The 27,255-nt window shown below is 41.9% G+C and overlaps 1 protein-coding gene across 3 annotated transcripts in view; it reads left to right on the top strand.

The window, feature by feature from the left end:
• Nucleotides 1–456: 456 nt before the first annotated feature.
• Nucleotides 457–27,255, top strand: part of Ptk2 (protein tyrosine kinase 2) — a 202,897-nt gene continuing 176,098 nt past the window's right edge. For all 3 annotated transcript variants that reach the window (XM_032916460.1, XM_032916454.1, XM_032916467.1), the window contains exon 1: nt 457–600. The gene's annotated coding sequence lies outside the window, so the exon portion shown is untranslated. The remainder of the gene's footprint in view (nt 601–27,255) is intronic.

Below are 27,255 nucleotides of genomic sequence, written 5' to 3'. Positions count from 1 at the left end.
GAAATGTGAGTGGCCCCAGGCACTCCTAAACGGTCTTTCGGACCGCCTTCAGAGATCCATTAAAATACTCTCTGTGCCTCAGTTTCCCCATCTACAGAAAGCCCATGAACCTCTATTTGAGCGGTGAAGTCTGGAGACCATCAGGGCGGGCGTGTGTGCGGCGGAGGAGCTCCTGTGACCGTGTGGGACCCAGGCCTAGTCGGCAGACCCTGCGGCAGCCACAGGGGCCACCTCGTCATCCCGGAACAGCGCTATCCGCGGACGTCGCCACGCCCGCACAGCTGGGATACTCTTCTCTAGGAGCCGGGCGCGCCGGACTACTCTGCGCAAGCGCGGTCTCATCGCGCAGGCGTAGAGCTCCGCGCTGAGGTGAGGCGTCGCGCGCCGCGAGGTGTGGGCGCGCGCTCCCCAGCCACGGCGCACGCGCGGGCCCGCGCCGACTCAGCACGGCCCGAGGGCGCGAGCCCGCCGCCACCGCTACCGCCGCCGGCCGGACCGCCGTGCGCCGGGCGTGCGCGTGGGAGAGAGCGCGGCCGCCGGTGCCGGCGCCGCCCTGCTGCCGTCTGTCCGCCTCAGCCTCGCGCGCCCTAGAGGCGGCCGGTGAGTGCGGGGCGCGGGCCGCGGGCCGCGGCCGCGGAGGCGCGGGCTCAGGGCGTTGGGCGGCGCGGGCCGCGGTGCGGGCTTTGGCGGACACGGCCCCACCGCGCCCCCGGCCTCGCTCCTCGTCAGGCCCGGCCCCGAGGGCTGAGGAGGCCGCGGGGCTGGGGCGCGAGAGGCCACGGGGTCTGGGACGGCAGGGCGGGCGCGGCGGGGACCCGGAGGCCCAAAAGCCGAAAAACAAAAGAGGTGGCAGGCGGAGTGCGGAGCAGCCGCGGGGTGGCCGGCGCGGGGCTTCCAGTGCGAGCGCACGAACCCGGGAGTCATTGTGCTGTCCAAGTTCCCTCCGCCCCGACCCAGCCCCACCACGGCGCGCTGCCTGTCCCCGCCGGTCCTCGCCGGCTGCTTTTGTGGCACCGCTCTGAGGAGTGAGGGTGTCTGTGTGCGCACTTGTGTCGGTTAATTGTAAGGTTTTTGCGGAGAAATTCACTGAGGAGAAAGTTGCTCTTTTTGAAAGCTATTTCAACAGTGTCTCATTCTTGCATAGTTAGACTGCAGCTGGGTGTTTGGCAGTGGGACCAAGATAATAGCAATACTGTAATGATTATGGGAACTGGTTGAAATAGGTTGGAGCTGAAGGCACAGCAAGAGTTTGCGGGTTCGTTTTAAATCCTGACCAGTGCTGGCATTTCTATTTAGGATGAAAGCTTTATCGTGGTTGTGGTTATAGGTTATTACTACTTGTAGTGAAATACCAGCGCCTCACAGTCTCTGTCTGTCTATCTCTGTCTGTGTGTGTGTGTGTGTGTCAGTGTGGGTGTATATTTATAAAAGGAGGAATGAAAAGTCTCCTTTGAAAGACAGGTCTCTGAGCAGTGACCTGGGACAGAAGTATTGTGAATGCAGACGTTAAACGAGGTAGTTCATATAGCATTAGCATTCTACGTATTTTTGTGGAGGTACACTATAGATAATATTTCCATTCAGTGATACTTTTGAGTTTCATGTAGTATTTAAGTATTTAAACATGAACTTTTTTTTTCCTGGGGATGAAACCCACGGCTTCCCACACGGTTAGTGCTGGGCCACAAAGTCACGCCCCCAGTCTAACGGGAAACTTTAAGGGACGAGGACATGGTTCCCAATATCATTATCAATTTAGTTGTTTTATATTTGTGGCTGTCGTAGGCGGGCTGATCCCTGGCCTCCTTTCTAGACACTTGAGCTTATTAAAAGGCTACAGGAGTACATTTTCCTGGAAAGAATTTTATTAGGAACATTGACGTATAATCTAACTTATTCGTGATTTACAGACAAAGGTGGCCTCTGTTTGGGGGGCGCCCACAAGTCACAGCTTTTAGGATTGTGTGGATTATACAGAGATGATGCGTGGACAGTTAAGTCCTTTTGGCTCAAAATCCATAGTGTAGGGCCAGGAGTGCTGTGGCAAACTAGAGTAGATGGGACCTACTGTTTTTGAGGCTGGCAGCCCACTAAACAAGGAAGTGTTGGGGGTGGAGTTCCAGCTGTAGCTGTGAAGAGTGGGAGGAGGCAGCATGGAGGAAGCGGGGTATGTGAAGTAGTTTGGAGCTCTAATCCTGTTGTTGGAAATTACATAATCCCTCAGTCCTCAAAACCCTGTTCTGGAGCTGGTTAGATAACTCTTCTCGATAGGAATTTGGAGAAGTATCTTAAAGACATTTGTAGGCTGGGGAGTTAGCTCTTTGTGTGCTAAGTGAAAGTCTCCAAATTTGATCAGTGGCACCCCCCCCCCCCGAAGGGGGAAAAAAAGACAGCGGTGTTAAACCTAGTTGTTTTAAAATGATTATGTGGAAGAAGGGAGTTTATATTACACTGTATAATGTAATAAAACTAGTTTCAAAATCATTGCCCTTTCTTGGAATGTTAATTTGAGTAAGAGAAGTGGGAACTTTGTTCATAGAAATTTTGAGACCATCCCCCTTTGTGTCTTAATTTTGAGAAAATAATTAAAAATGAGTTTCAAAAGATGTGATTCAACATGTTCATATATTGTGCAAATCTTTTTAGTTTGGAATAGACATTTTCAGTTTAGATGGATTTTTACCTGGATCACTTGTTTTTCATGATTTGTGTGTGTGTGTGTATGATATGTGTGCAAGTTGGTGTGTACCACAGTTCAAGTGTGGAGGTCAGAGGAACTCCTGACCAGCACTTTGTGCAGTTGCTTCTTGCCTTCTACCAGATTTTGAACTTAAGTTGCTGGATTTATAACAGACAAATGTTATTTCCTGTGGTACTACTTTACTAGCCCACATGAAAAGGTTTGCTGCAGTAATATTTGAAGTATGTTGTTGTTGTTGTTGTTGTTGTTGTTGGTGGTGGTGGTGGTGGTGGTGGTGGTGGTGGTGGTGATAATGGTGATAGTCAAAATTGGAGAAGCATGTTGGAAGTGTGGCTCAATGGTATCGAGTGTTCATGAAGCTCTGGGCTTGAGCCCTAGCACTGCAAAGATCAAAATTATCAGACAATTATGGTTTCTGTGGACTTTGCTTTAAATCTTGGAGTCTGTCACTTGAAAAACATATTTTCATTACCATTTCCTCTACTAAGATTCCTTAAATAATCAGCAATAAATTGTTACTGGAATCTTCTACTGGTGCTTTTAGAATTACTTAAGTTCAAGAAATTTACAAGACTGGCAAAGTTAATGTCTCTGTGAGTGTGTGTGTGTGTGTGTGTGTGTGTGTGTGTGTGTGTGTGTGTGTGTGTGTTGGTAGTGATACACTCCAGGGTACTTAAGAGTGCAGCTGCCAGGCTCCTCTTGGTCCCCTGAGACTCACTGGTCTCAGTAGACGACATTGAGAAGGTGTGTTTGACCACTGTCTCTGAACTGTATTAATAGTGGATATTTGAGCCTTTTTGGCTTTGTTCCTCTACATCATTTTGGCAAAAGTTTATGACTACCAAAGAAAAGGAGCCTCATGTACAAGAAATGAAATTTATATATCCCAGTTTCTGGTACTAATTTCTAGGAATTATGCTAGATTGTATTTAAAACCCCTTAAAGGCACTGCTGATTATAAAGCCTATAATCTATAATATTTAAAAAATTTTATTTTTAGTGGGTTCTAGTATGGAAATATAATTCAAAGAAGTCTGTATGGCTTAGCTTTCAGTTTAAGTGGAGTTTAGTGGATAGTGGTGTATCTAATTTGCAATCTTGGAAGTAGGAAATAGAATTTGTGTGAGTGTGCTGCTGGAGCGGGAAGCCTGGAGAGCGTTACTGGTGTTGACCAGCGTTTATGGACATGACGATGTTTCCTTACCACCTTAAAATTAATTAAAGTAGTTCTATGCGTAACTTACTGATGTATATTTCCCCTTGCTGGAAAGAAAATGACTGGAATCAACTTATAATAGGGGAGTGATCTTATCATTGGGCCTCTGTGTGCATCACTGTCTTCTTGTGAAACCTGACAGTTTCCCTTCCTTCCCAACCCTGAATGGGGGTTTTGCTTCAATCTTCTATTCCTATGAGAACTGTTGGGCTGCAGGTGCTGTACCCTCCCCAGTATACAGAAGACTGGACATTGAAGTTAAGAGTAATTTGTGGGGTTGCTTGGCCCATATTGGCAGCTCTGGAGGGAACTAGCCACCCAGGGCCTGCGGGACTGGACAAAGCTTAGCTGGTTTTCAGAATGTAAGTGACAGTACCTGGGAAGTTTAGATAAGTAGATTCGTGTCTTGGCACTTTCAGGACCTGAGCTTCTGACTTAAACAGCGCAGTATAAACTAATCATTGACTATATCAAAGTTTTGGTTATTTGGAGTTAGTTAAGAGTTAGTTAAATAGGACTGGAGAGATGGCTCAGAGGTTAAGAGCACTGGCTGCTCTTCCAGAGGTCCTGAGTTCAAATACCAGCAACCACATGGTGGCTCACAACCATCTGTAATGGGATTCGATGCCCTCTTCTGGTGTGTCTGAAGACAGATACAGTGTACTCACTCGCATTAAATAAAAAGTCTTTTAAAAAAACATTAAAAAAAAAAAGAACTAGTTAAATGCAGATACATAAGAGTGGGGCAGTACTTGATGGTGCTTATTTGCTTTAGTAGCTGACACAGTCTCAGGGCTTTCTGTGGGTGATTTTTCTTGGGTTATTGTGTGTAAGGGGAACAGTTTATGGAAAGCAGAAAAACTGTTTCTCTCAGAGGCATGAGCTCCCTGTGTAGTAATCCCTGGAAATTATCATTTCTTTTTGATTTTTTTTTTTTTTTAAGATCAGGTTTCTTTGTGTGCCCTGGCGGTCCTAGAATTTCTGAGTAGACCAGGTGGAAATTATAATTTCTTTCTTTGGAAACAGGGTTTCTCTGTGTAGCCCTGGCTGTCCTGGAACAAACTCTGTAGATTAGGAGGATGGCCTTGAATTCAGAAATCACCTGCCTCTGCCTCTAGAGTGCTGGAATTAAAGATTGTTATTTCCACTGCCTGACTGGAAATTATAACTTCTAACAAACTGTGTTCCTGTAAAGCAGTGGTTCTCAACATTTTAATGTTGAAACTCTTTAATACAGTTCTTCCTCATGTTGTGGTGACCTCCCCCAACCATAAAATTATTTTATTGCTACTTTATAGCTGTAATTTTGCTGTTATGAATCATAATTAAATATGTTATGTACAGCATATCTGATATTTGACCTGTCGAGGATCATGACCCATAGGTTGAGAACCACTGGTATAAAGATTTCTGAAACAATAAAAAAATAAAGATTTCTGAGGTATATTCATTCATTCTATGAATCTGGAATTTTCCATCCTTTTTTTTTTTTTATTAATTTGAATATTTCTTATATACATTTCGAGTTTTATTCCCTTTCCCGGTTTCCGGGCAAACATCCCCCTCCCCCCTCCCCTTCCTTATGGTGTTCCCCTCCCAACCCTCCCCCCATTGCCGCCCTCCCCCCAACAGTCTAGTTCACTGGGGGTTCAGTTCTAGCAGGACCCAGGGCTTCCCTTCCACTGGTGCTCTTACTAGGCTATTCATTGCTACCTATGAGGTCAGAGTCCAGGGTCAGTCCATGTATAGTCTTTAGGTAGTGGCTTAGTCCCTGGAAGCTCTGGTTGCTTGGCATTGTTATACATATGGGGTCCTGAGCCCCTTCAAGCTCTTCCAGTTCTTTCTCTGATTCCTTCAACGGGGGTCCTATTCTCAGTTCAGTGGTTTGCTGCTGGCATTCGCCTCTGTAGTTGCTGTATTCTGGCTGTGTCTCTCAGGAGCGATCTATATCCGGCTCCTGTCGGTCTGCACTTCTTTGCATCATCCATCTTGTCTAATTGGATGGCTGTATATGTATGGGCCACATGTGGGACAGGCTCTGAATGGGTGTTCCTTCTGTCTCTGTTTTAATCTTTTGCCTCTCTCTTCCCTGCCAAGGGTATTCTTGTTCCCCTTTTAAAGAAGGAGTGAAGCATTCACATTTTGATCATCCGTCTTGAGTTTCATTTGTTCTAGGCATCTAGGGTAATTCAAGCATTTGGGCTAATAGCCACTTATCAATGAGTGCATACCATGTATGTCTTTCTGTGATTGGTTAGCTCACTCAGGATGATATTTTCCAGTTCCAACCATTTGCCCTACAATTTCATAAAGTCGTTGTTTTTGATAGCTGAATAATATTCCATTGTGTAGATGTACCACATTTTCTGTATCCATTCCTCTGTTGAAGGGCATCTGGGTTCTTTCCAGCTTCTGGCTATTATAAATAAGGCTGCGATGAACATAGTGGAGCACGTGTCTTTTTTATATGTTGGGGCATCTTTTGGGTATATGCCCAAGAGAGGTATAGCTGGATCCTCAGGCAGTTCAATGTCCAATTTTCTGAGGAACCTCCAGACTGATTTCCAGAATGGTTGTACCAGTCTGCAATCCCACCAACAATGGAGGAGTGTTCCTCTTTCTCCGATCCTCGCCAGCATCTGCTGTCACCTGAGTTTTTGATCTTAGCCATTCTCACTGGTGTGAGGTGAAATCTCAGGGTTGTTTTGATTTGCATTTCCCTTATGACTAAAGATGTTGAACATTTCTTTAGGTGTTTCTCAGCCATTTGGCATTCCTCAGCTGTGAATTCTTTGTTTAGCTCTGAACCCCATTTTTAATCCCATTTATTTGTCTCCCTGCTGGTCTAACTTCTTGAGTTCTTTGTATATTTTTGGATATAAGGCCTCTATCTGTTGTAGGATTGGTAAAGATCTTTCCCAATCTGTTGGTTGCCGTTTTGTCCTAACCACAGTGTCCTTTGCCTTACAGAAGCTTTGCAGTTTTATGAGATCCCATTTGTCGATTCTTGATCTTAGAGCATAAGCCATTGGTGTTTTGTTCAGGAAATTTTTTTCCAGTGCCCATGTGTTCCAGATGCTTCCCTAGTTTTTCTTCTATTAGTTTGAGTGTGTCTGGTTTGATGTGGAGGTCCTTGATCCACTTGGACTTAAGCTTTGTACAGGGTGATAAGCATTCCATCCTGTTTTTAAGACTTACTCTCTGTTCCATTATTTGAGGCCACTGTACCAAAACCCAGCCTCAAAAGGACCTCAGAAGTTCTGCTTGTGGGTTGTCTGTGTCTGGGATTTCCTTTCTGACACAGTTTTTGTTAAAATTTCTGTCATCTCGTATCTTGGATTCTGCTATAGGTACTTACAGTTTCTACTTTTACTTGACCAAAGTGCCATATGATCATCTTTGTTAACAGTTTTGTGTGTTCTATGTTATTAGAGGATTCAGTGTCTTCCAAGAGGACAGAAGTGCCCTTTTATTTCCCATTGCACTCCCAGTTTCTGTCACATAGTCTTTTTGAATGAGTGACAAGAAGAACCTAGGTGTATTAATTATTGTAGAGTTGGGTCACTCAGGCTACTGGGATCAGAAAAGATGCTTCTGTGACATTTGACAGTTTTGAGTTTCTTTTTTCATAGAAATCAGTTTTATAGGAATTTATAGTCTTACATATTAGGATTCAACTCAGGTTAGAGGGAAGCAGTTGTTCAAAGTAATGCAAAGTAAGTGGGATTTAGAAAGGATCCATGCTGAGAGTGTAGGTCAGTAATAAAGCACTTTCCTAGTGTGTGCAAGGGCTTGAGTTCAATCCTTGGCACTTCAGAAAATAAAATGAAAAAAAAAAATAAATGAAAGGACCTGTAATGCCAGAAGCTCTAGGACAGTCTGTGTTAAGTGGATGTTTTTATCAGGGCTTGAGATATCCTAAAGCCATGTACAAGAAAGTGGCAGTTACATGTTATACAAGTGTGCTGTGACCTTGCTCACAGTTTTTACTGCACGGATGCTATCCAGGTGCAATGTTTTGAGTCACAGGTGACAGTGTCCTCTGGTAAGAGAAACTAGCATTTGAGTACAGAATCTGTTGCTGATTTTTTGTCTGCTCTTTGTCAGTCAGGGCCTCCCTTAGCCTTGCTCTGCTATGCAGTGAAAACTCAAAAGGTGAGAATTCCAGCCCCTTCTAGGTCTTCTATTGATTTCAAGTGGTGACTGCAGGAAATATTACCTTCACCTAGAATCTTGTCAGATCGTGAACTACTCCCTAAGTTGCTTGAGCTTGCTGTCTGGGAGCTCAGATGGACAATAAGTTTGTGAACTGCAGCTTTAGAGCAGTTTGAAATGCTGGTCCTTATTTGAGATGTATGTATGCCAATGAGTTTGCTCTCATTTTTTCAGTGTCTTGGCTGTTTTTAGTATTTCTCAGAATCTTTTTTTTTCTTTTTCTTTTTTCTTGGAGCTGGGGACTGAACCCAGGGCCTTGCGCTTGCTAGGCAAGTGCTCTACCACTGAGCTAAATCCCCAACCCCATTTCTCAGAATCTTGAGAACACCTCAACTACTTTTTAATTTATTACATTTTATACCGAGACCACTTAAGTCTTTTGGTCTTGGTTTGGAATTTAAACAAACATTTTGCATAGAAAGAACAGTTTGTGTGGTTCCTGGGTGTGTGGCTTTGGCACATAGGATAGAATGTACATGCTGGTGCTTAAGGCAAAGTTTTAAGTTCTCTAGTGGTTTCGTTTTGGTCCAAAAGCTTGGGTGGCATTTACTAAGTCAGGGTGATTGCCAAGCCTTTGGGTGACTAATGAAGCAGTATTGTATAAATTGATTTTAGGCTTAGCATTGAAGTAATATGTATATTTAATTAAGTCATCCATCCATCTTTCCTTTTCCTTTGTCCCCTCTTACCTTCCTCCTTCTCCTCCCCTTTTCTTCCCCTATGTCACCTATCTTCCTATTTTCAATGCTGAGATTTCAGGCACATTTGGTTTAGTATATTTTCTTTGGCATTTTGGCCACATGTCACCTCTTTTGAGATAAAAGGCTAAATGAAAGGTAAAGAATCTGCAAAGATGAAAATGAGTGGTTTGCCTTTATTTGTATGCCCTATATAGAACTAAGTGCGTCTATTGAAGGGGCTGTGGCAAGCTCAGTGGCAGGGACTCTGTTATTCTTCAGTGCTCTTCAGTGCTTCAGAGCTTCCTCATGCACTGTGTCAGTGTGTTGGTCCTTGGAGAATAAAGATAAAGAGAGCAATGGTAAGCTGGTGTGCAAAAGACTCTCTCTGGAGGGAGTCTATCAGAAAGACTAGATGACTTTGTTCTAAGTCACTTTTTAGAATATCAAGGTAGTTGCAGAGATAGAGAAGGAACAGAGATAATGGTCATGCAATTTCAAATTCAAACAATGGGCGAGATATGAAATGCCTGTTCTTCTCTCTCATCAACTGTGAAAGCAAAAATAACAGAAATGAGATAGCCAGAGAAACACATCTGGAACAACGGTTTTCTGTCTAAATTGATTCAGTGAAGTTGAAGTTATATTTTAGAGTCAGTAGTAGCCAGTGGCCCCTGTACGTATTCTCAGAATGCCCCCAGAGAGCTTTTTAATAACTTTGAGTTAGTGGCTCTGTGCTTAAGTTCCTTTCTCCCACTGACCATTCTTCCCTGATCTCTTCTCTGTTCCTGGCTGGCCTTTCTTCTGCACTCTTGGTGGGTTTCTGTAGTGTTACTGCTCTGGGGCTTTAAATAGTCCTTTCCTGATAATGATGAGACTTTTTATGCATTTGCTGGCCACTTGGCCCATGTTTTCAATTGGTTCCTATCTTCTCTTCCTCCTCCTCCCTCGTCCCTCTTTCTCTTTTTCCCCTTTGTTTTTGTTTGTTTCTTTTGCGACAGTATTTTTCTGTGTAGCCCTGACTGTACTCACTTTGTAGATCAGGTTGGCCTTGAACTCAGAGATCCAGTTGCCTCTGCCTCTAGAGTTCTGGGATCAAGGATATGTGCCACCACTGCCTGAGTTTTGTCTTTTCCTTTTTTCTTTTTTTTTTCTTCTTTAATGTGCATTGGTGTTTTGCTTGCATGTATGTCTGTATGAGGGTGTTGGGTCCCTCTGGAACTGGAATCATGATTGTTTTTGAGTATTCTATGCGTGTACATTCTTTGTAGCTTATTTTCATTGAGCCATTTTTGCTGCTTTTGGGTGAAATGAAGTTAGGTTTATTGGAGTTTAGCTTCTCAGCATTTTTCTGTAGATTTCTCTAACTTGAGGGCATAAACAAAACTTTTACTTTATAAATGATGTATAATTGTGCTTTTCATGTCTAAATTTATAATTGCTTTGGAATTGATTTTGGTGTATAGTATAAAGAAGGGACCCAATTAATTTTTGTCCTTCTGTTGTTTTTACCTTACATTATAAACAACAACAATAACAACAACAAACAAACAAAAACCTAACTTACAGTTAGTGAGATGGCCTCATAGGCTGTAGTCTAGGTAGGCCTGGAAACACTGCAACCAGGCATGCTTGGGATTCTGGCTTTTCCTCTATTCCCCCTTTTGATCTTTTCCCTTCTCTTACTCTCTCTTCCTTTCTTCTTTGCCTTCTTCCCTTTCTTTCTCCACAAAGCTATATTCCTAGCCCTTACTTATTTTGCACTTACTCAGGTTAGTCTCCAACACTGATTTCTCTTTTCTGAATCTGAGTACTGGGCTTACCCGACCCCAAACAATATCTAGCATGTAGCTCTGGCTAGCCTGTAGCTCATTATGTAGGCCAGTTTACCTCCTGCCTCTGCCTTCTGAGTGCTGGGATTACAGGTATGTGCTTTCCATGTCTGGCTTATAGATTTTTTTTTCTTTTTTGGTTGTAAATAGCCAAGAATTGCTCAATTCTAGTTCACAAAGTTTCCCCTACCTTCATAGGAGTTGAAAGAGTTTTAGTTTGACATTTGGTTTAGTTCATTTTGAATTAACTTAAAAAATTGTATGTGGGAGAGCACATGTGTGCTCATGTGGAAGTTAGAGGAAACTTTGCGGAGTTGGATCTCTCCTTTTACCTTAACTGTGTTCTGTGATCCAATCAAGGTTGTCAGTTTTTACTCACTGAACCATCTTGTTATTATTACTTTGAGTTATTTATTATTTTGTTTATTGTTTATGATGTAAGGTAAGCCTTGAATTTTAAGTGGTTTCGGGGACTCTTTTGAGGCCCAGGGATAAAGATGGTGACTGAAGCTGTGGTGTGTCCATTAGCACACCATTGTCAGTGTTCTGCTTTGAGATAAGGTCTCTCTCCTGGCAGGCCTGGAACTCACTATGTATACTTGTCTGGCCTCAAATATGGAGATCTGCCTGCCTCTTTGTGGATTATCATGCTTGCAAGTGTGTGTGCATGTGTGTGTGTGTGTGTGTGTGTGTGTGTGTGTGTGTGTGTGTGTGTGTATTTCACTTACAAATGCTAATCAGTCATGAAAGATGGGAAAACATTTTCAGTTTATATTGATTTGTCCCTTAAGTCCCAGCTTTAGGGTGTACTGCAGTGCTTTGGCTGGCAGAAAATCCATACTATCCACTCGGAGGGGCCAAGGGGAGAATAGCCTGGTTAAGAGGAAGAATGGGGAGATAGAGCAAGGGCAAGCCTAGGTGTTGGTGTCTGTGTACAGATTGGCTGATGTATCTCCAGTTAAGCTTCTAATAACCCAGAAGCAGCAGAAGCACAAACTTCTCACAGGAAAGCTAAAGACCTCTGATTACACATGTAATATATCCTATTGCTTGGTAGTATCCTATTGTGGTTGCTAGGGATGTGTTAGAGACTCTATAACACATGCACCCCCAATTTTGGGATTATTCTTTAGTTGTTAAGAGCCGAGAGCCAAACAGAAGCACTCCCTACTGTCCCTTCTGCTCTTGGTGGCTACTGTACTTTCCCATTCTAAGGAACTTGGGACATTCCTAATTGCCTAGTTGTCTTTTACTCTGAAGGAGGGTTCAGAAAGCTGGATTGTGGTTTAGATTCTGTAAAGAGGTAATAAAGGAGCAGACTGAGAACAGAAGAAAAGCTAGGTTGCTCCCTGTGGAACCCAGGGAGTAGCTGTTGGTCCTGGTGTACCTTTAGGTTTAGGATCTCAGCAAGCAACAAGTAGGAGGCTCTGTACAAGGATATGCATTTGAACTGGAGAAACATCTCAAGATAGCATGTACAGGTGCTTAACTAGGATTTTCAAATTTTAACGTGCATGTACATATAACTTGTAGATCTTATTTCATTTGAGGCTCCAATTCGGCCTGTTTATGGAGGTATCTGGCTTTTCTTTCAGTGGCATGGTTTTTATTGCAGCAGTGAGAATATAGCTAGAGCAGTGCCAGAGCCATTGGCTTGTGAGTCCACCTTGTGAATAGCAAGATTTCTGTCAAAGGCAAGGGTCTTGAGGGGAATATGTTTGGAAGTGGAGTAACCATTGGGGATGCTTTGATAAAGGGCTCAATCTTGCAGCCCTTGATCTTGGGTTCAGTTGTTGATTTTTCTCACATTTCCTTGTAAGTTAATTGGGCCAAATAATAGAGCCCTAGGCTATTTGTTGAGAGAATTAAATGATACAGTATGTGTCATACTTCAGAATGGTATAGTGCTTAGCCTAGTGGCTCTCAAAAGATAACAGTTATTAAAAATAAATGTTAAACATTTTCAGAGTGTACAATAATCTGTACATCTTTGTCTGTCTGTTGAATTGCAGCTCAAAGAGAGTGACATATTTGCATTCTTCCAGGCTAGCCTGGGATACATAAGACTGGTCTTCTCCTCCCCATATCGCACAAAGACCCTAGAATGTTGTAACTTACTTTCCATGGTTTCATCACCTTCGGCCATCCTTCCTATTTACTGTTCCATATTGCTGGCTCTTTGTGTTGATTTGGGTTGATGCTTAGATATATAGTAGAGGAGCTTGCTTTGAGAGCATACATGCTGTAACATTGGTACTCCTGTTAAAATGAGACACAGTAATTCAACGACACCTTTCTTTAGAAAGGAGAGGGGGAAAATTGAACCACTGGGCACACAGAGTCTTAATGGGCACCCAGGACTGTCAGTGGATCCCTAAACAGATTTGGAGCTTTAGCTAGGGTCTTGTTTGGTGCCCTTCCCTTCCCTGTTGTTGGTTGCAGAAGTGTCAGGGGCATAGCTCCATGCTTCTTAGTGTCCATGTGGTTCTTTCAGGGATCTGCAGTTTCAAGTGAAACTGCTCTCTTGACCATACACAGGCAGAGAATTTCAGGAGTCTGTACCGAGTAGAGTTGGAGTTTTTAAAGAAACAACAGAGAAGGAGACCAACACACCTAAATGTGAGTGTGTGCTTCTCAAGAGAGCTGCCCCTACTGTTGTAATAGCCATACAACATTTGTGGTTACATAATTTAATAAGAATTTCTAAAGTGCCCCTCTTTCCCTTTTTCCAGTAAAGTTCTAGAGCTGTTCTAAGGTACAGTGGGTGGGAGTTTAAAGAGAAGGTAAACTGTGGGTCAAGAGGGAGTTGAAATGTTTCCATTCAAAGTGAACTGATGATGGTCTTGCTTCTGCTTCTCAAAGTTCTGGGATAATAAATAGGTAAATACTTTGCTGCCACACCAGGCTTTATGTGGGCAAATTTCATTGTACTGGCATTCTTGACTTTGAACAGACAAGAGACTTAAGCAGTTTCCAAGATGAGAGATTCCTTTCCCTGGTTATTATTTCCCTAGTCTTTCTAGCTTATTTCACCCCTTCATATTTGATTTAAAACTAAACCAGCTTGGCTGGGTGTAGTGATGAATACCATTAATCCCAGCATTTAGGAGGCAAAGGCAGGTAAACCTCTGTATGTTCAAAGCCAGCCTGGTTTATATACTGAGTTCCAGATCAGTCACAGCTACATAGCCAGACCCTGTCTAAAAATCTAAAAGCCAAAACCAAATACTACTCCCAAAACCTAGGTTTGATTCTCAGCACCCACATGTTGGTTTATAATTGTCAGTAACTTCAGTTTCAAGGGATCTAATGACCTCTTCTGTTTTTTTCAGGCATAAGGGACTTATGTGCAGCACACACATATATGCAAGTTAAACACTTGTATACGTAAAATAAGTCTTTTGTTGTTTTGAGATAGGGCCTCACGATGTTGATTGGACTGGCCTTCAATACAGAGATCCACCTGTCTCTGCCTCTTGAGTGCTAGGATTAAAGGATGTGCCACCACACCTGGCCCTAAAAATGAATCAATTTCTCTAATCAATCTCAATCCCCCTGTCCCCCCCTTTGAAAACTCAGAGGAAGGAAGCTGTGTCAGCTTATGTTCCTAGTTGTGCTGTAGGTTAATAGACTGCCTGTGTGAAAGGCCACACAATGAATATTTCAGACTTTTCAGACCATAGACTACCTGTATCACCAGTACCTAGCAGAAGGGTGCTAATAAAGGAATGAGCTGATTGTGAGCAACCAGATTCCTTCCTGTACTCTGAAATGTAAATTCCATGTAATTTTCACGTGAATGACACGCTATTATCATTCCTTTAGTCTTGCAAAGTCTAATAACTATGGGTTGTACAGAGTCAAGTGAGCCTGGGTTGACCTGCAGGTAGTGGTTTGCAGCTCTGGAATAGACAACACCCCATATAGCTACTGTGCAAAAGCACTTGTTAGTTGTTTTAAGTTAAGAGTTTTTCTTATATTTTTGTCTGCTCCTGAAAGTGTGCATTTCCCTGGCTGAAGCTGAGGTGTTAATATGCCCTGTTGGCTTTTGGACTCTGTCCTACCTGTACAGAAGCTCAAAAGTTGATTCCCTCAGCTGGCATTGTGTCAGCTTAGCTGGCATGTGAGGGTCATGCTGTGGGTGCAGCTGTCTTGCCTTTCAGTGGCATTTGTTAATTAAGCTGTTTAATCTTTGTTGATTTCTCAAGGACTGATGCTTACAAAAAAAGAAAAGACATAAAATATTTAGTTTGTTGTTATTCTAAAGCTATAGCCTAGTAGTATCCATTGTATGACTCCCCATAAAAAGTAGCATTAACTTGAAAATTTTGTTAAGTAATGGGTTAGAAATTAAATCCCACCTTACTCCCATGTCACACAATAGTAATTGAAGACATCATGCTTCATTATAGTTTGTAGAGAGAGGCAGATCTGTAACAATGTGTTGAGTAGTTTTATTTATTTGGCACAGTCAAAAGTCTCAGCAAGGGATGGTCTGGATGAGGTTGGCTTGTGGAGATGTCTGTAGGGGATTGTCTCAGTTCTTAATTGATGTGGGAAGACCCATCTCACTGTGGGTGGCACCATTGCCTGGGTAAGAGTAGAGAAAATGAGCTGAGCAATAAGCAAGTATGCTACATTCATTCTCTTTTTCTGCTCTTGTCTTTGAATATGACTACTGCAATTCCTCCTCTGACTTCCTGACTTCTGGGGAACCGTAACTGGGAACTGTAAACTGAATAAACCTTTTCTCCCCTCAGTTTCTTTTTCCCAGGATATTCTTTCACAGCAGCAGAGTTGAAACTAGGACCAACAGGAAAAGCATTCCTCATTTTCTTAAGATCTCATCCTGTAGCTTAAACTGGCCTCACTCTAGCTGAGGTTAGTCTTGAACTCCTGATCCAATTGCTTCCATCTCCAAAGTACAGAGGTCATACATGTTAGCCATTACTCATGGCCAGAAAAGGTGTTTCTGAGAACTATAGATCTGAGTTTAAGTATTCTGTTCAATCTCCTTCCCTCCCTTCCTCATTCCTTTCTCTGTGCCCCCCCACACCATCCAGAAAAAGACAGGCCTTTTCTGTGTAGTTCTGACTGTACTGGAACTCATTCTTTGACCACTGGTCTCAAACTCAGAGATCTACCTGCCTCTGCCTCCTGAGTGCTAGGATTAAAAGTGTGTATCATCACTGCCAGGTTGTTTCAGCACTTCTTGGCCTGGAGCCTGACTTTCCGTAAGTTAATTTGGTTTCTGTTCTTTTCTGCACAATATTTATGTTGCCAGATTTTGAAATTATTGTATAGTTACTATATGAAGTGGTATGTAAATAAAGTTAGTGTTTTTTTCCCCCACTTAGTATTTTACTGCTAAAGATTTATTCAGAAGAATAAATCTGTTGGGTTTTGCCAGCTTGTTCTTGAGGTATGGTTTGTTAGTTAATTCGTTTGCAGAGTGTGTCAGGAACAGCAGTTGTCCTGAAGGTATATCTGTAAGGAATGAGACCAGAGCAGCTTAGTGGCCAGTGTTCCATGCTTTGCTGTGTGATGTGTGCAGTGGCTGTTAACAGCAGAGTGCTCGGGGAGCCTAGAGGCGCTGTCTGGGCTCCAGGTTTGGCAGATACTCATTCTTCATAGGCAGCACATAGCCTATTACATTCTTTTTTCGTCATCATATATCCCTACTTAAAAAAAGAACAGGTGGGGCTGGGGATTTAGCTCAGTGGTAGAGCGCTTACCTAGGAAGCGCAAAGGCCCTGGGTTGGTCCCCAGCTCGAAAAAAAAAAAAAAAAAAAAAAAAAAAAAAAAAAAAGAACAGGTAAACAAACAACAACAGAAAAACCCTAGAGACGTGAAAAATGCTTGGCCCAGGAATTGTACAGAAACTGACTAGGCCATATGGGGAAATTAGTCCCCTTGAGAGAGGAATTGGGAAAGACATGGAGGCGTGAGAAGTTGGGCATTTCGACTGAAAATTTTAGTTATGTTTGGAGTAGTGTTGGGTTGAGAAGAAGCTTCTATCAGACAGGCTCAGAGCAGTTTGCAGTTGATTTTGATGGGAACTTTGGGTCCCAGAGTGACGGAACAGGCTTATATGTTAGGATGGTTCTACTGGAGTCACAGGGCTCATAAGGAAGGTGTCACAGTTACCTACCTGAGAAGGGAGAAGACCCATACTTTGTCATCATTCTCATAGAGTAAGTAGCTGCTCTGCTTTGGCTTAGCTAGCAAGACAAAGGGGGCAAAGTTGGGCTCTGATATGTCTTGGAGCATTCTAATTATGTTGTCCAGAAAAAGGCCTTAATTAGGGAGACAATGGAGGATTGATTTTGAAGCCTGTTTGTGCAAGCTCTGATCATGAAAAGAAAGTCAAGGTTCCAATGGTCCAGGGGACAATAGGGCAGCCCAAGTCCTTTCTTTGGTAACTAGTTTATGGAGTTCTTCTGACTTCTTTCACCTGTGGAATGAAACTGTCAACTGGTGCTTTGAGTCAGGCATGCTCTGTCCTAGAACCATGAACCTCTGAAACTTAAGCAAAACTGTGTATGAATAAGTGGGTTCCTGTGCCCCAAGATTCATCAGGAGAGAGGCCAGAGAAGAGATGTGACCTTCCTTGGTGTTAGGCTGTACTTACCTGACACACTGGAATAATGTCTATAAGGAAAAAACAGTTACATTTGAAACAGCCATCGGTATGCAGCCCAATCTGTCAGGTAAACTCATACACATTGTGTCTTGAGAGTATCAAGCAGCATTAAAGAAAAGAAAAAAAAACTTTTTTTAAATTCGCTTTGGGCCCCTACCCTTAAAGGTAAAAGGATAAAAGGACACAGCTTGGGCACCTCAGGCAGCCAGGTGTTTGGGACTTTGATTGGACTGTCATATCTTCAGCATGTGACTTAACATTAGACAAAGCTAAGGGGTATAAAGACTGTTAAGTGTAGTTTAATGCTAGTTATGTTCTCTAGGAAAAGGCCTTAGTTAGAGAGACAATGGAGGATTGATTTTACATAGAAGGGAGGAAGTTTTTACATGGCTGTGAGATAGTATCTCTTGGATTAAGTTAGAAGAGAGATACCAAGCAGCACGTTTTCGATGTCCTGGTGAGCACCTACATTAGAGCAGGACAGTAGGGCAGCTGTTGGCTGGTTGTTGAGGCACAAGCAGTTTCGTTACTGGATTGGAACACAGATCAAAGCTGTTTCTGCAGAAATGTGAGATATCTGACGTACTGGGGGTAGAATCTAGGGAGGAGATATTGGAGATGGACTATCTCAGACTCCTATTGGGGCAAAGAGTCATGAGTGACAGAGAATAAATGATTGCATGTGGTAATGACATAGAAGTCACAGTAGACCTGTATGGTTTCAGATGTCATCCCCAGATTTTGGGCTTAGGCTTAGTTGTGACTTCAGTGTTAGAAAAAATTCACAATCTGCTTAGTCTGATGGAAAATGAATTTGCATTTTGCTTTCTCTATGGAAGAAGAAACATTACTTATAGGCAGTAATACACTTGAGCTAGGGGACTGAAGTAACTTCCTTTAAGTTGATTCTGTCTACGTGGAAACTATTTTTGACAATTCTGGATTGATTTTGTGTTTGGCAAAGAGTTGGTGTCTTTGATTTCATCTGTCCTAGAACTCTGCTTTTTGCTAGTTTATAGGTAAACATTCTAACTTTTCTAGTTTTATTTTGTCCCCTAGTATCCAGATTACTGTAGGTTGTCTAGAATTGTGGAAATAAATTTAAGGATAGGGTCCAGAGCTCTTTCTTGTGAGTTCAGCTGATAACCAGAGAAGACAATGTGAATTAGGGGAAATTGCTCAGACAGTCTTGATTATTCATTTGCAGCTCAGTCAGAGCCTGTTAATGGTGAGATGGGTATGACACAGTTTGTGAAATGTGCTTTCCTGGAAAAAGTGGAGAGGAGATTGGAATCATGGCTACTGTTGGCAGTAGACAGAAATAAACATAAGGAGTCAGTTGCTGAACTCATTTCCTCTAATTCCTAATACTAACTTCCACATTATTGTGGAGATATGGGGATTGACAAGACATTATATATTCCCTTTGTTTTGTCTTTAATTGTGTGTATTTGTGGGCATGTACTGTATAGCACACATGTGGCTATCAAAGGAGAACTTTATGGCGTAGATTCCTTCCACCTTTTATGTGGGCTCCCAGAATTGAACTCAGGTCACCAAGCTTGCCTTTATTTGCTGAGCCATCTTTCTGATCCTAATTTCCTGTTTAAAAATAAAACAAACAAAGAACCCCATACTATTTCTGATCCACTTATCTGTCTATCAAGTTTAAAGGATTTTATGAAGGGCTCTAGTGCTAGGAGCTGGGCATTGTTGAGTAAGTACAGCTTCTTGTCCTTTCGGGCTCATAAGTGGTTTAGAGAACAGCATTCTTGATACTTAGTGTTGGGAGAATGAAAAGCAGCATGTACATTGCAGCCAGCCTCAGATCGTCATGTTTCATGCCTGCTGTAGTATCAAGTCCTCTGCATTACATTTTATTTTAATATATGTTTTGACTTTGTTTTTTGAAGCGGGATGTCACCGTGTGACCCTGACCGGGCTGGAACTCATAGAGATCCATCTGCCTCTTCCTCCTGAGTGCTCACCATGCCTGGCAGTCTTTTGTTTGTTTGTTTGTTTTGTTTTTGAGACAGCTCTCACTCATCTTACAATGCTGGCTTCCAATCCATGTAGTCTTTTTGTCTGAGCTTCTTGAGTCCTGGATATGCACTACTCTTCCTAGCTAATGATTTTAAATGAACATCCTTGCATTGTGAGATTAGTCTAGTGCTGAGCATTGTAAAATTTGGAGGTCCCCCCAAACTACCACAGATTAAATTATTTGGAAGAAGTATTCACAAAGCTAAAGAAAAATAAGCCCTTGTCCTTAGGGTTTCAAAATATGAGCCTTGACTGGCTGTGTACTGTTCTAAGAAGGTACAGGGTTATTGTGTTTTTATACCATTTATTATAGCAAAAAGGATACATAATAAAATTAGGAATGGAAAGCATATAGGGAGAGTCCAGAAGAGACCTGTGTGAGCTCCTTCTGCTATCTTAATGGGCTGTGTGGGCCATGCTTGTTCATCCATATCAGTATGTGGCAACACACATGGAATTGCCTGCCTTAGACACTCATCTGTTGGGGAGGTGGGTCATAAATTCTGGCACTAGCACAGCTTACCATTTCAGAGAGCAAGTCTGGAATTCTGCCTTCAAGATCCTCAGGTAAACAGATACTTTTTTTTTCCTTTAAATTTAAGCTGTGAGGGTTTTAACAGATGCAGAGCACCACATTATCACATCCCCATGCTACTGAGTCCTTTGCAGTCCTTTGCTACCAGATCATACTATGGCTTTCCAGAGTCCCTTTGAGTCTGTCCATTGCTTCCTCCCCATCAGGCCTGATCACCATCTCTCTGGTCTTGTCTTTCTCACAGTGCAATGGAATCATGGTACTGTCTATAGCTTTTGCAAACTTAAAAAAAAAAAAATCAATATGCATTTGAAGCTCCTCCATATAGCCCCCCTTGCCCCCTTCTTTTTTTGAACAGTGTCTTACTATGTAGCCCTGTGTGGCCTAGAATTCACAGAGATTGGAAGGTTTCCCTGCCTCTGTCTTCTGACTTCTGGGATTAAAATTGTGTGCCACCAAATACAGCCAGATACGGCCTTTCCAGGCAGGAGACTCTCAGAACTGAGATCTGAGATCTGAGGCCCCTTTCTGGTTTCTGCAGTGCAAGTGATACACAGACAAACATGCAGGCAAAATACTTATTCTCCCCTCCCCCCATCCCATACATAGACAATTCTTTAATGCATGAGACCTAGAGAAACAAATTATTTTGTCAATAAGAATTCAAGAAATCAGTTTCTTTTTGCTAGAGAATATGTCATATCTTTGCGTCGTGTCATTTAAAGTGAAGCTATTATGTATAGTGATGTACAGCTGTAGTCCCAGATACTCAGGAGGTTGAGGGATTGCTTGGGGACAGGTTAGGCAACAGAATGATATTCTACCTCAAAACGAGCAAACACCAAAATGAAACCTCCCAAAATGAAAAAAATTACATATTTAAAAACACAAGTTAGTACAAGTTAAGTGTGCCTGTCATTTTTTGACATCTGTCCTAACATATAAATCTTTCAGGATTTAAATAAAAACAGGCATCATGCTGAAAATGGCTTGTTTTTTTTTTTTTGGAATTATAAAACATTTTGGCAGGTTGTAATGTGATAATTCAATAGATAAAAATTAGCTGGCATAAATGTAAAAGGGAAACTGTTAAGTGTCACTTTACCTGTAGTAGATGCTGTTGGATTAATTTCTGTGAACAGAGGTAGAGGCTCATTATGGTACGGGTGTGGACTTGCATCAAAGAACAATTGCTGGGCAGTTAAGCAGGAAGAATGTTATTTGCTGACAAGGTTGAATAGGGAATGTGAGAGAAAGAGATGAGTCAAGGATGGCATTGTTGGCTTTGGGCCTGAGTTTCTAAATAGGGAGGAGACATTATAAACTGAGGTAGTGAAGTGTAAAGGTTATTATTTCTTTTGAGGCAGGGTCTTACTATGTGACTTTGTAGTGAACTATAAAGATTTGCAAGGCAAGACATTACTGATCCTTGAGACATCTGTTGAACACTTTGTCCACTTATCTTTTATTAAAGATGCTTCTCTCTAAGGGGTCTAGAAGATGGTCTTTATAAATGGAGTCAGTTTTTCAGGTTTAGTCAGGAAAATAGAAACTGCCTTAGACTTATTTTAAATATATGGAATTAGGTCTCCCTTGATAGAGGTGATAATGCCAGGGAATGAGTACTTTCCCGGAGTATCTCAGGGGTTAGTTGTGCTGGGCAGCCACTACTGGTTGCCATGGTTCCTGGGGTATTTCTCAGAGGCTGCTGGGAATTTTTAGAGACTACATAAGTTCTTGGTTATTATAATTTCCTTTCTATACACTGATCAATTAAACACAGAGTTTTCTTTTGTTAAACCAGTCTTGCAAAAGTGTCTTTCTCTGTTTTCTCTCTTGGGGATTTATAGAAAGTGGGAGTTTTTGGGATATGGCTCTCATGTCTCTGCAAATGGTGAAGCATTGATATAGGACTTACAGCCAGTTAGTTGGTTTCACAGATAGGGTTCAGAAGAGAAGTCTGAGATGGAGTAAGCATGCAGGTAGCATATCAAGATAGGGTTGGAAGGATAGAGTCTTGGGGAGCTCTAGACTGATTTGAGAAATGAGGAGGGACGCTTGAAGGATGGAAAGAAGCCCAGAGAAGATGACAGATTGAATAGCAAGCATCCTTTGGTCTTTAGTAATCTATGGGAGTTCTCATAGTTGGACTGAAGAGATACATGGAAGAAAGTTTGTGATGTTGAGCATATTGTCTGTGCATATTTATGAGATTATTTGTGTCACAACTGCTGTAATGTCTGTGGGACAATTCTTATATTTGCAGTATTATAGGATTGACTTGCCTGGACATCCTTTGCTGAGGGAATTGAGTTTCTTTGGCTCTTCCCAGGCAGAGTGTATTTATGTATCTCTCATGTTTTGAATATCATGGTTAAGTTGTTTAAATTTGGTGATCTGGTGGTGGTCTAAATTCCAGTCTTCTTGGAGTCACTGCTGCTGTTTAGTTTTCCATAAAATGTAGCCTTTCTAGTCATTCTGTCCATTCTGTTCTTGCTTTTCAAGAAAGTATCAGGTGGAACCTGCTTACCTGTTTACTTTGACCTGTAGCCCTTTGTTTTGTAGGCTGTTCCACTGCCCAGTGCTGGTCTACAGTTTCACCTAGACCTTGATGCACAAATGACCTGTGTGTGCCTAGGTGATGCAACTGTATCAGCCTCCCCAGTTGATACAGGAGGTCCTTTAGGTTACTTGTTAAATCTGATCCTTAAGTGTATCCCTTTGTTGTCTCTTTTCATAAGGCTTTATTTGGTATCTTTCTCAGGTAGATGGCATCACCCTCATCATATACTGTGACAGCAATTAGGTCTTCTGAATATGCTTGAAAAGTGGCCTTGTCTTCAACATACTGTGTGCGTTAATTACTTCAGTAAAATATTTCTTTTGATTTCTTCTTTTAAGAACTAGGGATCAAACCTAGGGTTTTGTGGGTGTTTGGTATCATACTCCAGCTTCCCTTTTACCTTTTATTTTGAGATAAGTTCTTGCAGGGATGTTCAGGCTAGTCTTGAACTCAAGATTCTCCTGACTCCACTTCCTGAGCACTGGGATTAGTCATTTGCTACCACATTTTGAACTTTAAATACTTGTGCCCCAGCTTCCCAAGTAACAGGGATTACTGCTGTTAGCCTGTCCATTAGCCCTGCCTGAGAGTTTATCTTTACTTGCAAGTGCAGAGTGCAACTGTGGTGAAGAGTGCTGGCTCTGGATAGATCAATCAGAAAGCCAGATTCAGTATAAACCTCTAGTGTTAGAACTTGGTTGCGGGATTGAAAATGCAAAGCTAGCTTGGTCTACATAGTGAGTTTAAAGCCAGTTTGTGCTATAAAGTGAGACTGTTTTAAAAAAAACAAAACAAAACAGCTGGTGGTGGCACATGCCTCTAATCCCAGCACTTTCAGGGTGCAGAGGCATGTAGTTCTCATGTGAGTTTGAGGACACCGTGGTCTATAGAGCAAGTTCCAGGACAGCTGGACTAGAAAAACCCTGTCTTGAAAAATCAAAAACCAACCCATCAGCCAGCCAACCAACCAACCAACCAACCAATCCAACCAACCAATCCAACCAACCAATCTAACCAAGAGACAAAAAGAATCAGGTTAGATAGACATGTGGATCCTGCTTCCAGAATTGAACCCTCTTTAAAGTGATTTTCTTCCTCACATGTTATATAGACATTTTTATAACTCTTATAAATTAATAGATTTAGTTCTTAGTTTGTAAATAGTCATAAATAAAACCTATTGCTTTTAGGGCAGAATCTTCCTTGTATTGAACAAGAGGAGCTCCTAAATCTTAGTTGCTTCCTGACTGTCCTCATTACTCTAAGGACTAGAAAGCAGTTTCTATGGTGCTGGTTCTGCATACTCCCTTTACAGAAGTCAGTAGGAAGTTCATGGCTTTTCTGGTTTAGGGTATTTATTTGATCAGTGGCACAGTACCAATTGTATAGCAGCCCCTGGACTAACCCTGGCATATGATGAATGACATACAGTATTCTTACCATGACAAGTTCCACATTCTGGTAATATAATGTTTTTGTCTAGGAGCTAATTTGAAGTGTAAAGAACTTTTGGTTTGCTCAGGTGATTTTTATTATTGCACCAATATTAATTTTAGGGTTGGGGTGAGTTCAGGTAAGGTTTCACAGTGTGTCCCTGACTAGCCTAGAACTCCCTTTGTAGAATAGACTGGCTTTGAACTCACAGAGACCCATCTGCCTATGCCTCCTGAATGTTGGAAGTAAAGGTGCGTGCCACCATGATTGGTCATACCAACATTCTTGATCTGTTGCTGTTTCTCTCTCTCTCTCTCTCTCCCTCCTCTCTCCTCCCTCTCTCCTCCCCTCCCTCCTTTCCCTCTTTCTTTTTCGACATTACCTCTGACCTGTGTTCTTGCAGAATATAGGTTACAGCTTGTCTAAGTACAGAAGTTGGTAGACTAAGCTAAAAGGAAAGTGATAGTTTGTTTTGGACAGTGGAGTGTATCACAAATTGAAGCAGAATAGAAAAGATAAATGATGGAAACATGAGGAAAGATAGTTCCTAGATCTTCTATAATCTAGTTTATAGTTCTTGGTGGCTAAACATCAAGGATTTTGATACAATTGACAAAAAACAAACTGATGTCAGGATTACCTACTGTCCTAGTTTCATTTCTGTTGCTATGATAAAATACCACAAGAAAAATTAGTCTGTTAAATGCATTAAAGAGGGGGCTGGAGAGATGGCTCAGTGGTTGAGAGCACTGACTACTCTTCTAAAGGTTCTGAATTCAATTCCCAACAATCACATGGTGACTCACAACCATCTGTAATGGGATATGATGCCCTTTTCTGGTGTGTCTGAAGATAGCTATAGTGTACTCATATACATAAAATTAAATCTCTATTAAAAATGCATTAAAGATAGCCTCAGAAGCACCAAAATTTGTTAGTGTCATATTAAGTTTATTTGACCGAGAGTGAACAAATTTGAATTCTCCATTTCTTTTCCTGCTTTCCATCTGTGTATATAGTTTGTAGTTTCTGGCCTGTCTATACGCTAGTGTGTGAGTTTGAGTCCATGCCTGCCTGAATGCTGTCTTGTGAATCTGTTCCTGATAAAGGACTTTTCTATTTCTTTTGTTGAACAGTACAGAAAGCATCAAATGGCAAGGAATGAAGATTACTTTATAAAAATCTTTAAGAGTCTTATAGGAGATGTTGAAACTTTACTGATTCCCACTGATCCAGATAACAAACAATGCTGTAAACATCACTGCAAATAGACATTATCCATGCTGCTTTCAGTGTTTATGGTTGATATTTATTGTACTCACTTTGGACTGATTTGCTGTTTTCAGCAATTACTATTACATAACACACACACACACACACACACACACACACACACACACACACACACACACACCCTCCCTCCCTCCCTTTCTGGGTCAGAGATTAGTAACAATAAATAACTTAAAATTAAACCTGTGTATTAGCTTATGTTGTAAAAATTGTTTATATGGAAAGTCCAAGGCAAACAATGTTAGTTGTTACACTGTTCTCTTAAAAGCAGGGTAAACAAACAGGCTATGTGTACTGGGTGTTTTATAATATTGTATTACCGTAAAAAGGCAACTTGGAGGAGAAAGGGTTTATTTTAATTCACATTTGTATGCACGCATGTTTGTGTACCATGTACTTGTCTGTTGTCCACAGAGACCAGAAGAGAGCATTAGATCCTTTGGAACTGGAGTTGAGGTGGTTATGAGCTGCCATGTGGGTGCTGGGAATTGAACTGGGGTTCTTAGGAAGCACAACCAGGGCTCAGCCATTTCTCCATTTCATACTTATTTTAATAGAAATGTTAATGTGGCTTATATAGGGACTCAGAATAGCAGTGTAAATAAATATGGGTGCTAAGAAGTCAGTGCTTGTATCTTAATTTCTTTGTTTATCATGTGACCTTGGATAATTTGCTGTTATTGTTAAGACTTAAGTTTTGTTCTGTGTAAAATGGAAATAGTGTTAGTGAGCTGAGCATGCCAACTATTTGAACATGTGAACATAACATGGTAGGCACTTGTCTTTACTTGTAGTAGTGAGTGATAGATGGTAGGAATGTCTGGGGTGAATTGCACATTTGAATAAGAAGATTTTGAAGCATGGTAGCAATAGCAAAAGGTATGTATGAGAGAGAAGAGTTTTGAGGACCCTGTCTATCTGCTTGTATTGATCTTAAAATACATTTGTTCATGCCAAAAAGGACAGGAGTTTCCTTTTACAGATAGCTTTGGAGAGTTGAAAATGTATTTCATTTTGTAATAAGTCAAGTTTCAGTTTTTCTTTATTCATCTGGAGCAAAAGAATGTAAGTATTTTAAGTTTGTATCTTATATAGTTTGTACACTATCTACTTTAGGCCCTGTTTGAACTAGTTCATGCTTACATTTTTACCAGTTTCATAGTTAAAATATATTGATTTATATTCTCTTAAACCTCTTTATTGATTCTTTGTGACTTTCATATCATGTACCTCAGTCCTACTCATCTCCCTTTATAGCTATCCACCCTCCATTCTTATAACCCACCCCCCAAAATAAAAAGATAAACAAAAAAGGGGGAAGCTGTAATGCGTCATAGTGTGTCCTACAGTATACCCTTTTGTCCATACATATTTATTTGCAAATGTTCATTGGCAATTAGTCATTGATCTAATTCAGGGCCTCTGGCTTCTGCTACACTACCAATACTGAATTCTCATTGTGACTCCTCTAGGATATCCTGTTGTTGCCCTGTATCATGGAGATCCTATAGCTTTGGATCTGCAAGGACCTGTCCTTTCACCACATTCCAGCAGTTTATAGATGGGGTAAATGTTGGGGTGGGCCAGCATCTGGGCCTGGGTGGTAGTTGAGTTGGTTAGCCTGCCAGCTCTCCCACACCTGTACCACCAGGGTGAAGTCTCCAATATTGCCCCATCAAGCTCACCTAATGCTGTAGACAGGAAGGGTAGAGTTAGTTTTCCTGCTGTTATGCCTTAGGGCCAGCTCATTCCACACACCCCCCCCCCCCCAACCTCCACCACCACCACCAGGGGCCAGCCTATTACACACACACCACCACCACCACCACCACCACCACCACCACCACCACCACCACCACCACCACCACCACCAGGGCCAACTCTACTGTGCTGTCCAGGTGAGCTATAGGCACTCTTCTCAATGCCAAAGCCAGTGAGGGGTGGGCCCTCACTACACAGCTTTGGACATCAACATGGTCTCACTCTGCAGCTCAGACTAGGGACATCTGCATGGCCTTTGGTGGTAATATGGACCATGAACTTTGATACAGACTCCTGCTGCTGCATGGCCACAGACCCATACATGGCCCTTAATGGCAGTATGGG

The sequence above is a fragment of the Rattus rattus genome, chromosome 1, assembly GCF_011064425.1.
Source record: "Rattus rattus isolate New Zealand chromosome 1, Rrattus_CSIRO_v1, whole genome shotgun sequence".
Taxonomy (NCBI): domain Eukaryota; kingdom Metazoa; phylum Chordata; class Mammalia; order Rodentia; family Muridae; genus Rattus; species Rattus rattus.
The sequence above is the reverse complement of the archived record's forward strand: the minus strand, read 5'-3'. Positions and strand labels throughout refer to the sequence as shown.